This window comes from Neoarius graeffei, chromosome 25, assembly GCF_027579695.1.
Source record: "Neoarius graeffei isolate fNeoGra1 chromosome 25, fNeoGra1.pri, whole genome shotgun sequence".
NCBI lineage: Eukaryota > Metazoa > Chordata > Actinopteri > Siluriformes > Ariidae > Neoarius > Neoarius graeffei.
This window is the reverse complement of record NC_083593.1, coordinates 31,926,785-31,941,278: the sequence shown is the minus strand read 5'-3', so window position 1 is coordinate 31,941,278 and position 14,494 is coordinate 31,926,785.

The following is a 14,494-nucleotide window of genomic DNA, read 5'->3' as shown; positions in this document are numbered from 1 at the left end:
ATTATGGCCCTTCTGCCCATCACAGCTGGCTTTCTTTTTAAGACTCATTTACTAAGTATCCATTATCATGCCTATTCATCTAGATCAGTTTGACACTCTGCCCACTCGGGAACCCGACTGTAGTCTGCCAATTTGTTGCACAGAGATCTTTAATGGGCTCCATTTGTCACTGTCAGATGAACAAGGTTGGATTCTGCTCCCTGTAATAGTGCTGCTATGGCTCTGTGCTCATGTTTCAACAGAGTCACTGTCCCATGAGGAGGTTTTTTTTTCTCTGCTGCTAAGTCGTAATAAAATAATTTCTCTCCTGGGACGGCTTTCCCTGACAGGCCCATAGAGAGAGAGAGATGGAGAGGGAGGGACAGAAAGAGAGAGGGAGCTCTAAAATCAATCTAAAATCAACCACAAGACATTAAGAATGTTGGTTTCTAGAATTTCAGGAACGCTCATAGTACTCCACTTTAGAAAAATTTTGTGCCTTTTTTTGTCATGTTATTTGAAAAACCTAGTAGCCTATTTTTAATTAACACACATTGCAGGTGAAAAATCCTATCTTCCTTTAAGGCTGTTAAAAATTCCAGTTTCTCTAACTTTATAATTCATGGGGGTCATGGCAGGCTTGTAGTACTCAAGTCCAGGACTCAAACTCGAGTCTGACTCGTGCCTTAATTTTAAGGACTTGTAACTCGACTTGGACTTGAGCACTGATGACTTGGACTTGGGGTCGCGCGTTAACTGCATTCGGACTCATAAATTGGAGACGAGGACTTGGATTTTTTTCTTTATTTTTGTAACATGCCATAATAATTTGGCATAAGATATTTATAACTACATTATCTCTCATCTCATCTCATTATCTCTAGCCGCTTTATCCTGTTCTACAGGGTCGCAGGCAAGCTGGAGCCTATCCCAGCTGACTACGGGCGAAAGGCGGGGTACACCCTGGAGAAGTCGCCAGGTCATCACAGGGCTGACACATAGACACAGACAACCATTCACACTCACATTCACACCTACGGTCAATTTAGGCTACATCCACACGACAACGGCAACGAGATGTTATTTAAAAATATATCGCGTCCAAATGGGCAACGATCAGTAAAATATCAGCTCCATATGGCAACGCAACGCTTGCTGAAAACGATGCAATACACATGCCAAACCTCTAGGGGCGCTGTAAGACGGTCCCTTCAGAGACACCAGAACAATAGAAGAAGTAAGGACGCATGCGCATAAACTATTATGCGCGAGACTTCATATTAGCCACAAAGTCAGGAAAATCTGTTCGTAAAATTACATTATAATGACCAAATACAATGAAAAGTATTTTTCCAGTCTCACCTGTGAAAGGTAATCCCATGTGATCTCGTTTGGACGGCAAACCTGTTGGTACAGTTAAACGCAGCTAATCTTTATTCTCCGCTTTGACCTATCCAATATGGCGGCGAGGATGACGTATGATTCTACGCGGAAGGCGGCGTCTTTAATGGTCCGGAATAAATTGAATACTACACGTTGATGGATTAATTTGTTGTTTCAGACTTAAACTAACATCTGAAGAGGTGAGATCGCTCCTTTTTTTCCCTATTTTTGCTGGCGGGATTGACTCTGCCCTAAGGGCAGAGTCTCTCTCTCACTTTGCACCATTACACAATAAATATTCACAGTGAAAATATTTTGTAAGCGCGTTTCATGAACCAAGTTATAGGATTTGTTGACAACTCGCATCGCATCGCAATGAGAAGATCATTGGCACTACTGGTGTTAAGAATCAGACCATTTCATAAATGAATATTTTGCTGTAGAGCTGCAGTGTTTGTACAATTGCATGTTTTTGCTTCACTATTACTGTCACTAGGGGCGGCACGGTGGTGTAGTGGTTAGCGCTGTCGCCTCACAGCAAGAAGGTCCTGGGTTTGAGCCCCGGGGCCGGCGAGGGCCTTTCTGTGTGGAGTTTGCATGTTCTCCCCGTGTCCGCTTGGGTTTCCTCCGGGTGCTCCGGTTTCCCCCACAGTCCAAAGACATGCAGGTTAGGTTAACTGGTGACTCTAAATTGACCGTAGGTGTGAATGTGAGTGTGAGTCTGTGTCTATGTGTCAGCCCTGTGATGACCTGGCGACTTGTCCAGGGTGTACCCCGCCTTTCGCCCGTAGTCAGCTGGGATAGGCTCCAGCTTGCCTGCGACCCTGTAGAAGGATAAAGCGGCTAGAGATAATGAGATGAGATGAGATTACTGTCACTATTCTGCTTCTTGCATTACTACTGTGAACTAACACTGAACATAATAATAATAATAATAATAATATCCAAGCTCGTGTTTCACTCTCACTAGTGCTCTGTAAGGCTTTTTCCTGGTGATATTCGTTACACTTCTACCCGGCATGAAGCACTCACAGTCATATGGTTGTGACGTCATCGTAAACAAATCCGTTCTACTCATCCAGACGACTTCACAACGGCAACGTTGCCAGATCTTTCCACTCTGGAACCCGTTCTCAAAAAGATTGCGTTTTGGGCACCCAAAACGCCGGTGCCGTGTGGACGCCAGGCCTAAACGATAAGCAATTGTATCGGAGTCACCTGAATCCGTTGCCGTGTGGACAGGGCCTTAGAGTCACCAGTTAACCTAACCTGCATGTCTTTGGACTGTGGGGGAAACCGGAGCACCCGGAGGAAACCCACGCGGACACGGGGAGAACATGCAAACTCCGCACAGAAAGGCCCTCGTCGGCCACGGGGCTCGAACCCAGACCTTCTTGCTGTGAGGCGACAGCGCTAACCACTACACCACCGTGCCACCCATAACTACATTAATTTTGTACTAATTTTGTGCAAGAGTGTCACACCTGATAGACTCTTGGGTGTGTTTCGGACAGCTCACGCACCAAGCAGATTCTCACCTGCGCACCGTAAACAACTCGCACCTGCACAGAATTAAGGCACAATCAGCGCACCTATATAAAGACTGTGAAAACACACTTACTTTTCGAAGTATTGAGTTGCATTGCTGACATGTTTCCTGTTCCCTAATTTCCTGTTTCTCATCTTTGATTCTGCCGAGTCTACGATAGCTTGTTTGTGCCTTGCTCGACCTATTGCCTGTTTCACCGTTTTACGATTTTGCCTGCTGTTCTGGATTGTTTACTTGTCTTCACTTGTATTAATAAACGCATCTTCTGCACTTACATCCATCTCCCAGCCATCTCTGACAGAATACCTCACACTCCCTGACAAAGAGAATGTACATTCACCTGTTCACACATCATGTTCAGGAATAAATTAATGTTAATGGCGTTAAAAGAGCCACCGTCAAATGGTTCGGTTGGAGTCTTGTTCTTGGACTCGACAAGGATCAGTAGTGGACTTGACTCGGACTCAAATTTTTTTAATGACTTGGACTTGACTCGGACTTGAACACTGGGGACTCGAGACTGGACTCGGACTCGAAGTTTAGTGATTTGACTACAACACTGGGTCATGGCCACAATTTATGTAACTTGATTTAATATGTTGTGAGAACATCATACTTAATATGTGGCGTTCAGTTAATTATTTGGCAGGAATGGGCATAAATTTCTTTTCAGGTGATATGGGAGGGCGGCATGGGTGTGCAGTGGGAAGCGTTGCTGTCTCATAGCACCAGAGTCCCCAGTTCAATCCTCAGCTCGTGTTACTGTCCGTGTGGAGTTTCACATGTTCTCCTAGTGTCTATGTAGGTTTTCTCTGGGCTCTCCAGTCTCCTCCCATCTCCCAAAAACATGCCAGTTGGTGGACTGGCTACACTACAATTTCCCTAGTGTGTGTTGTGCACTGTGATGTGATGGTTTCATGCAAAGTATTTCTGCTATTTGCTCTGGATCCACCTCAACCCTGATCAGGATGAAGCCATTACTGAAGATGAACGAATGACATGGGCGGCTGGTATATTCATGTTGCAGTGCCAATGACATTACTTCATTGCAAGACTGAAATAAAATGTAATATTATTATAATACCATTCTGAGGATCCTGCAGCCATAATGGCCTAATTAAGTTGATTCCTCTGTGTCCTGTTCATTTTAAAATACAGTGGTTGACAAAATTAATTTTTTTTCTCGCCACAAAATGGATCTTAAGAAACGTAACTGGTCATAATATTTTAATTAAGCTTCATCTTGCTACAAGCGAAATGTGTCATGGCCACAAGAAGCTTAAATCATAGCCTCCAAATATTAATTTGTAACCATGCCTTATTAAAACACAACCACTATGTCAGCCCTTATGAGATCACATGCCAGTTATCTTCAGTCTCAGTTCAGCGCTGTGCTCAGTGAATCGTTCTGCTGTAGGAAGTGCATGTTGATCTGCAGATATAAATGTGCTGCAATGTTTCCTTTACAAAGGAAACATTTTACCTCCAGAGCATTAACACATGAAAACTGCTGACCTGCTCTGGGTCTACCATTAATTAATTTATTCAGTCATGAGTTACTTTGTGTTTGTGTTTACTTTAGACAATGTAGAAAAATGTTGCCACCTTGTGGAAATTAAAAAGAATACAGTCATGCAAGTTTAAAGGAAAAGGCAACTTTTGTACAAAATCACCACAAATAGATAGATAAATATATAAAGTAATCGATCATGGAATTTATAGAGAAAGAACAGACTGCATAACAGTATCTTTTAACTTTTAATAATATGGGCTTGCGCTGAGCTCAGCGAAGATGCGTTCTGCCATATTGATCTACTGCGTGACGTCATGCGGCCCGCCACTGAAAAGAACTCTTCAGTATGGTAATAAGGTAAAAAACCAGTACAATCGCTTCTTCAAAGTTTCACCAAATGGTTTTATTTATGCAACTTAAAGCTCATAATACTGTATAACTTTGGTTGAGTAAAAACACGGAGCAAAAACATGGCTGAATCCTGAATGACTCCTATTTGGATTTGTCCTACCAAGCCTACTGCGCATGCGTGAAGCGGCTCGGCTCGGTTTTCCCTTTCGGGCGCTCTCGTTTTCTGTTAGAATTTGGTAAAGAAAAAAAAAAATAAATATTATTTACCAGCTTACCGGGTCCATGAACATAAATCTGACAGCTGACAAGGTCGGGATATAAACGAATCGAATACAAGCCACCCGCCGGGACTCCTTACTGTCATCACAGTGATCTGTCTGTAAACACTGTTTTCATGGGCCCAGTGACGTCACAGATCAGAGGAAGGCGCATTAACGGAAGATTCTGATTGGTTTATAGTTGCCCACAATCTCAAAATGGCTGACTCCTCCAACTTCGGCTCCTCTGTGTCAATTCATGATTTCAAAGTTAAAAATATTTTTTCATGTTCGATATATAATGGAAATAATTAACGGAATTGATTACGTATATGTTTTTCTCCTATTACACACACTGTACAAAAGTTGCCTTATCCTTCAACTGGTTCTCTAAACTTTCCCTAGCAATTAAGTAAGCAAACATCATGTCTAAAATGTCAAACTTTTTGAAAATATAATATGATGCTGATCTAATCTTCGTTACTGTCGCAATCCCGTGTCTATATTGCAACAGTAACTGTTACTTGTGAAAAAAATATGCTGTGAAAAAACTAATAGCTTAATGCATCTACTAGAAGAAGAGAAGAAGAAGCCTTTGTCAATTTGTTACATGCACACTCAAGTACAGCGAAATTCCTCCTCTGCATTGAAGTCATGTAAAGCAGTGAACACACACATGCGCGTACACACAAGTGAGCAATGAGCACACACACATACCCAGAGCAGTGGGCAGCTATATATATGCATCCATCCATCCATTATATGTAGCCACTTATCCTGTTCTACAGGGTAGTGGGCAAGCTGGAGCCTGTCCTAGCTGACTATAGGCGAGAGGCGGGGTACACCCTGGACAAGTCGCCAAGTTATTGCAGGGCTGACACAGAGACAAACAACCATTCACACCTATGGTCAATTTAGAGCCACCAATTAAAGCCTAGGTCACAACCGGATGTACGATTTTCTGGCCGTGCGATTTTTGGCGTTTCCCAAATCGCTGCATTTTTTTTGTTCGTGGAGAAAGACGCACGTTGGCCGTAAGTTTGTCTTGCAACCTGAAAAAAACTTAAGCGCCCGTAGAGTTTGTTTGACATGACAAAGAACCTCTGCAGCCGGTCTGTGGCCAGTCTACGGCTCAAAAATCAGCACGTCACACGCGCGCCCTCCGTGCGTTTCTTGTGTTTTTTGCACGTAGACCAGCCGTAGGAGCACGTACGGCCGGTTGTGACCTAGGCTTAACCTAACCTGCATGTCTTTGGACTGTGGGGGAAACCCACACAAACACAGGGAGAACATGCAAACTCCACACAGAAAAGCCCCCGTCAGCCACTGGGCTCGAACCCAGAACCTTCTTGCTGTGATAGGTGGCACGGTGGTGTAGTGGTTAGCACTGTCACCTCACAGCAAGACAGCAAGAAGGTTCTGGGTTCAAGCCCAGTGGCTGACAGGGGTTTTTCTGTGTGGAGTTTGCATGTTCTCCCCGTGTCTGTGTGGGTTTCCCCCACAATCCAAAGACATGCAGGTTAGGTTAATTGGTGGCTCCAAATTGACCGTAGGTGTGAATGGTTGGTTGTTTCTCTCTGTGTCAGCCCTGCGATGACCAGGCGACTTGTCCAAGGTGTACCCCGTCTCTTGCCCATAGTCAGCTGGGATAGGCTCCAGCTTGCCCGCGACCTTGCACAGGATAAGCGGTTATGGATGGATCAACAGTGCTCAGTGTAAATGAGTACACCCCCTTTGAAAAGTAACATTTTAAACAATATCTCAATGAACACAAACAATTTCCAAAATGTTGACAAGACAAAGTTTAATATAACATCTGTTTAACTTATTACAGGAAAAAGTAAGGTTAATAATATAACTTAGATTACACATTTTTCAGTTTTACTCAAATTAGGGTGGTGCAAAAATGAGTACACCCCACAACAAAAACTACTACATCTAGTACTTTGTATGGCCTCCATGATTTTTAATGACAGCACCAAGTCTTCTAGGCATGGAATGAACAAGTTGGCGACATTTTACAACATCAATCTTTTTCCATTCTTCAACAATGACCTCTTTTAGTGACTGGATGCTGGATGGAGAGTGATGCTCAACTTGTCTCTTCAGAATTCCCCATAGGTGTTCAATTGGGTTCAGATCAGGAGACATACTCGGCCACTGAATCACTTTCACCCTGTTCTTCTTCAGAAATCCAACAGTGGCCTTAGATGTGTGTTTAGTCATGTTGGAAAAGTGCACGACGACCAAGGGCACGGAGTGATGGTAGCATCTTCTCTTTCAGTATAGAGCAATACATCTGTGAATTCATGATGCCATCAATGAAATGCAGCTCCCTGATACCAGCAGCACTCATGCAGCCCCACATAAGGACACTACCACCATCATGTTTCACTGTAGGCACCATGCATTTTTCTTTGTATTCCTCACCTTTGCGACGCCATACAGTTTTGAAGCCATCAGTTCCAAAAACATTTATCTTGGTCTCATCACTCTAGAGTATAGAGTCCCAGTAGTCTTCATCTTTGTCAGCATGGGCCCTGGCAAACTCTCGGCGGGCTTTTTTGTGCCTGGGCTTTAGGAGAGGCTTCTTTCGTGGACGGCATCCATGCATGCCATTCCTCTGCAGTGTATGCCGTATTGTATCACGGGAAATAGTCACCCCAGTTTGGCTTTCTACTTATTTAGATAACTGCAGTGAACTTGCATGCTGATTTTCTTCAACCCTTCTCATCAGAAGACGCTCCTGTCGAGGTGTTAACTTCCATGGACGACCTGGACGTCTCTGTGACATGGTTGCAGTTCCATCTTTCTTAAATCTTTGTACCACTTTTGCTACAGTATTCTGACTGATGATAAGTAAAGCTTTGCTGATCTTCTTGTAGCCTTCACCTTTGTGGTGGAAAGAAATGATTTTCTTTGGGGAATTCTGAAGAGACAAGTTGAGCATCACTCTCCATCCAGCATCCAGTCACTAAAAGAGATCATTGTTGAAGAATGGAAAAAGATTGATGTTGCAAAATGTCACTTACTTGTTCATTCCATGCCTAGAAGACTTGGTGCTGTCATTAAAAATCATAGAGGCCATACGAAGTACTAGATGTAGTAGTTTTTGTTGTGGGGTGTACTCATTTTTGCACCACCCTAATTTGAGTAAAACTGAAAAAATGTGTAATCGAAGTTATATTATTAACCTTACTTTCACGTTATAAGTTAAACAGATGTTATATTAAACTTTGTCTTGTCAACATTTTGGAAATTGTTTGTGTTCACTGAGATATTACTTAAAATGTTACTTTTCAAAGGGGGTATACTCATAAAATATGCATGCTACAGCACCTGGGAAGCAGTTGTTGGGGTTTAGGTACTTTGTGCAAGGGCACTTCAGCCATGATACAGAGCCATGATTCTGTATCATGATACAGATAGTATCTAGGTTCCCTATATTCATGCCAGTTTACAAAAAATCATAATCTTTTTTACTTTTGTTAACATGTTTTTGCCATGAGCTTGCTGATTTCCCACAAATATGAGTTGATTTATCACTTTTTGTTGTTGTTTGAGTTCACAGTTAGTTTTGGTAATGTTCAGTCTCTCTCCTCATCACCACTGATTACACTCCATTGGCCTCTGCTGATATGTGAGCTAAGCTATGACGGCCTATTGTGTGAGTTAGCCGTCCCAGTCTGAATGTTTACTTGGACTGTTTTCCCTGCCATGTAGCACAGAGGGCACCACCAGAGGGCACCATGGTGTTTTGTGGAGTCATAGAGTGGGTTCAGTCAGGAAGTTTTTTTTCCTCCTCGTTTAAAGCTCTTTTCCAGAGGCCTAAATATGCCCTGAACGATATCATGATGAACTGGAGCTGGTGTACTGCCATCACACAAGTGTTTTTTTTTTCATCTCATCAATGGAAATACTGTGAGAAGAACAGTCTGCCATCCTTCGGTTTTGTGATTCAGTGTTTTGGCCTTGATTAATATCAGCTCCTACACACAACCCAACATGCTACCTGCCATGGAGTGTAAAGCTAATTCTCTGCTTGTCACCATGAGGCATTTTCCAGAGTTGAACATGTCTAAAATGTTTGAACTACTAATACTACTACTACTACTACTACTACTACTAATAATAATAATCTTGATTTTATATCTTTCCGTGCTCCTTGATAAGAATGACTCAAAGCTGCTGTGGCTTTTGTGAAACATAAACATGATCCATCATCAGCCTGCAGATGTTTTCAGTAGCAAAACCACTTTCTACCTTTATTATTAATGTATAGATTTATTCATGGTAAGATATACCGTAGTAGAGCAATTCAGTTCAATTCTATTCAGTTTGGCTCAACTATTGCAATTATACAGTCAACTCCAGAATTATTGTCACCCTTCTTGAAGTTAAGTATGAATTATTGAAGAAAAAAATGACAGACAATACAAATTTCCACTCAAAGAATAGAAACTAGTTATTCGTCTCTCTCATGGAAATATTTCTGTTAGGTTTTGATCTGTCTTTACCAAAGGAGGTTGAATTGACAAAGTATGATCTAGGAATGTAGACCTCTGCCACCGAAAAGATTCTGCCTCACGGATATCCGGGAGAAACATCTCTGAGCAGCTGTGTCTGTGTCAGTGACCGTTTGCTCCTGGATTGATCCGTGAGACAGAATCTCTTAGGTGGCAGAGGTCTACATTCCTAGATCATACTTTGTCATTTCAACCTCCTTCACTACAGACAGATCAAGTGATCTATGTATGACAGGGTAATGTAAATGGGTGATGAAGCATTACATCGCTGGTTTAGACTACATTACTGAGTGAAAAAAGAGAGACATTATATACTATTACATCATCCATTAGGATCATAGTTTTATGAAAAGAAGAATGACCAGTAATGTCAAGTAACCATTAAGCAGAGAGCAGAATGTGCGAGCGAAGATAAATCTCAAACATTTAACTAACCAAAACAAGTAGCAATCAGGACAGCCTGTACCAGTTTCAAGCATGCCAGACACTTTTTTTTTTTAATCAATTTCCCATCAGGATTAAAAACTTTAGTACTTGAAATAATTTATTCATTTTATCCTGCTCAGGGTAGTGATGGATCTGGAGGTAATCTCAGGAACACTGGGTATTAGCTGGGAATACACCCTAGATGGGGTGCCAGTCCATTGCAGGGTATCATGCACACACATTCACACACTCCATCACACTTGGGGACAGTTTTAGTGTCACCAGTTGACATGTTGTGTTTTTGAGAGATGGGATGAAATCAGAGAACCAGATAGAAACCCATGCCGACAATGGGTGAACATGCAGGACTCCACATGGACAGTAACCCAAGCTGAGGATCAAACTGGGGCCCTGGAGCTGTGAGGCAGCAAAGATACACACTTCTCAAAATAACTGACTTTCCTAATTAATACATTAATCAGTGATGGGAAAACCAAAACTTTCAGCACAAAAGAAATAGGTGGTTGTCAGGTAATGGATACAAAAAATACAGCCATGGCTATGATAGAAATGTTTAGTCTGGAACAATTTAATATTTGTGTTGTGTATAACCCCTTGTTGTGAATCATGGGTTTGACTATTTTGATCACTCCTCTGTCCAAGAGGGAACAAACTTCTGGGTACAGAGTGGCATGCATGGTGAGGTCTAATACTGATGAGGCCCTGAGCCCTGAAATGGTTGGGGCCAACAGTGGAACTTAAGTCTGAAGGGGTAAGTCTGTACTCCTGTGTCATTGTCATCAAGACTCATAGGTATGTAAGTTTAAGTTTATTAGCATTTATATAGCGCACATAATTGTACAATATATATACACACTATGGCACTTAACAAAATGTAAAAATTAAATAGAATAAAACTAGATATAATTTTAAATAATAAAATAATGATAGAGATAAAATTTAAAGTAAAAGTAAAATTAAAATGTAGACTAGAAATAAATTTAACAAATTAAGAATAATAAAATGAAAATAAATTAAAATAAATAGAAATTAAGGGGGTAATTTAACAACTTAAGATCTTAAAAAATCCACTGGCCAGGTTTGTAGCCTATGAACATGACCGGGACTGTTTATGATTTGAATTTTAACTCAACATATTTTGGAAAGCCCTGGAGAAAAGATCTCATCTCATCTCATTATCTCTAGCCGCTTTATCCTGTTCTACAGGGTCGCAGGCAAGCTGGAGCCTATCCCAGCTGACTACGGGCGAAAGGCGGGGTACACCCTGGACAAGTTGCCAGGTCATCACAGGGCTGACACATAAACACAGACAACCATTCACACTCACATTCACCCCTACGGTCAATTTAGAGTCACCAGTTAACCTAACCTGCATGTCTTTGGACTGTGGGGGAAACCGGAGCACCCGGAGGAAACCCACACGGACACGGGGAGAACATGGAAACTCCGCACAGAAAGGCCCTCGCCGGCCACGGGGCTCGAACCCGGACCTTCTTGCTGTGAGGCAACAGTGCTAACCACTACACCACCGTGCCGCCCCCTGGAGAATAGATGAGTTTTCAATTTGCTGCGAAACTCCTCACAAGAGTCAATTGATTTTAAGGATACTGGGAGGTTATTCCATAGTCTAGGACCACAAACACTAAAGGACTGTCAGCAAACGACTTCCGTGTAGTTTTAGGAATGGTAAGAAGAAGACCTTGACCTGATACTCGAGTTGATCTCGTAAATTCCCTGACACTAAGTAAGTCACTAAGGTACTTCGGGGCGCGATTATGGAGGCACTTGAAAACTAAGAGAGTGATCTTGAACTCAATCCTGAAGGCAATTGGCAACCAGTGTAGGTCATATAGTGCAAAAGTGGCACTATCAGACCATTTCCTTCTGAGGACAAGTTTGGCAGCACGGTTCTGGATAAGCTGAAGTTTTCGTAAAAGACCAGTTGAAATTCCAGACAGCAGGGAGTTACAGTAGTCTAAGTATTGGAGAACTAAAGTAGTAGCAAGTTGTTTAGCATTTTCCAAAGACAGATACTGCCTTATCGAAGATAACCTATGGAGATTGAGAGATGCTATTTTACATTTGGCTAGGACTAGTTCTTTAAATTTTAGTTGCTCATCGAGGACTACACCCAAGTATTTGATGCATTTAGAACGAAACACTGATGCTTGGTTTATTCGTATGCTCTCCAAACTGCACTTTTGTAATTGGGCGAAGCTGCCAAAGTAGATGAATTCAATTTTGACATCATTCATCTTAAGCTTGTTATGGTTCATCCATTCCTTTATGTCCGCAAGGATGAGTTGTGTTTTTTGTGAATTTTCTGTTTCCTTATCAGATGTTGGCGAAAAGGAAGTATATATGCAGTGATCATCAGCGTAGCCCATGATTTGGGTATTTCCAGGAATGACAGACGCTAATGTGCTTGCATAGGCTGTGTACAGGACTGGTCCCGCAACACTACCCTGAGGGACAGAGCACGGAAGATCTCGAGGGTTGGAGTAGGTGTTGTTAATTTTCACCCTCATTTGGCGCCCGTTAAGATATGACCCGAACCATTTAAGTGCTTGACCCGAGACACCAAAATTTGTTTGAAGGACATCCAATAGGATATCATGATCCACAGTGTCAAATGCTGCAGACAGGTCAAGACTGATAAGTGTCGTGACCTGCTGCTGTTCCATAGCCCACAGAAAGTCATTGGTAACCTTGACTAGGGCTGTTTCCGTACTGAAATATTTTCTGTAAGCGCTTTGATAGTCGGGTATGAGTTTACTGTCATTGGCATATGGTACAAATTGACCTAGAGCACACTTTTCAGCTATCGTTGAAACAAAGGATAGGTTGCTGACTGGTCTGTAACTGCTTTTAACTAATGCCATGCCCAACTTCTTGAGAAGAGGTTTCACAATAGCAACTTTCCATTCCTCATAGAAAATATGTAGTTGATGCCCAGTGAGCTTAACACAGCAGGCCAGCAGCACAGGCTACAGGGACTCTTTATGGTGGTGGCGGTGCTGCTGCTGTTGTGTAGAGCCTAAGGCACAGTGTAAATGATGGGCATTCAGGGAACTAAAACTTGTCTCCGTCCATTTCAGGCTTGCATGAGGTGGGTATGACCACAAACCAGGCTGTGGAGAGTTGTGAATCATTTTTGACTTTGGTGAAAGTCAGAATATGTGCACACGAAGGTATCTAGGTGATATTCATGACTCTGGCAGTTAGGGGGGTGAAACAGAACATAATGTTGTGTATATACATAAACTCTATGGCCACTTTAATAGGAACTTGTTCTTGGCTAGCAGGAGCGGAACCCAATGTGGTCTTCTGCTGTTGCATGCTGAGATGCTTTTCTGTTCACTACGGTTGTAAAGAGTGATTATATGAGTTACTATATGCTTCCTGGCATCTCAAACCAATCTGGCCATTTTCCTCTGAGTTTTCTTATCAACAAGACATTTCCACCCACAGAACTGTCGCTCACTCAGTGTTTTTTTGTTTTTCGCACCATTCTGTGTAAACTCTAGAGACTGTTGTGTGTGAAAACCCCAAGAGATCAGCAGTTTCTGAAATACTCAAACCAGTCAATCTGGCGCCAACATCCAAGCCACAGTGAAAGTCACAGAGGTCACAATTTTTCCCATTCTGTTGTTTGAAGTGAACACTAACTGAAGCTCTTGATTTGTATCTGCATGATTTTATGCACTGTGCTGCTGTTAAGGGATTGGCTGATTAGAGAACTGCATAAAACAGCAGGTGTGCGAGTGTACCTAACAAAGTGGCTGGTGAGTGTATACTGTATATAAGGCTCTATGAATGAATGTGACCATGCCATTGCGTAGGACTGATTCAGAGAGTGTAAGCTTGAGGGTGAGACAGTTATGACCCGTCTACACCCTCTGGAGCCTACCTCTGTGTACCAAAATGAAATATCATTAATAAAATCTATTATTTTAATTATAGCTGGCAGTGTTGTTGGCTGTGGTGTTATGGAAAATTAAGCTGTGGTGTTGGCTGTGGTGTTATGGAAAAATGGACGAATAAAGAAAAATGTAGAATGGTTGATATGGTGGAGCTGTGTGTTGGGTGACATTTATGAAAGGTGTCTCAGGTCCTACTGCTTTAAAAAGGTTTTTTTCACCATGGGGAGTCTTCAGGATAGAGGAGTTGGTGCTTTCTGTTTATTCAGTGACATGACAGGCTGTGTTATTTTTCTTATTAACTTAAAGAGAGAGAAAAGCGAGGCTGGTTAGATAACAACTGAACTTAACGGTGATAAAATGAGGAGTTCGTAATATGAATTAAGTTGTCTCATGGATGTTCTACAATATTATAAGTAACTATAGATGGTTAAAAAGCATGATGTTATGTTCATTGCTAAATTACAAATTGCAAAAAAGTTTGGCAAATTTCTGTGGTCTAAGATTAATAATATATAGAGGATCTTACATGGTTGCGAGAAGATATGAAGTTTATCTTCGAGTGGTGA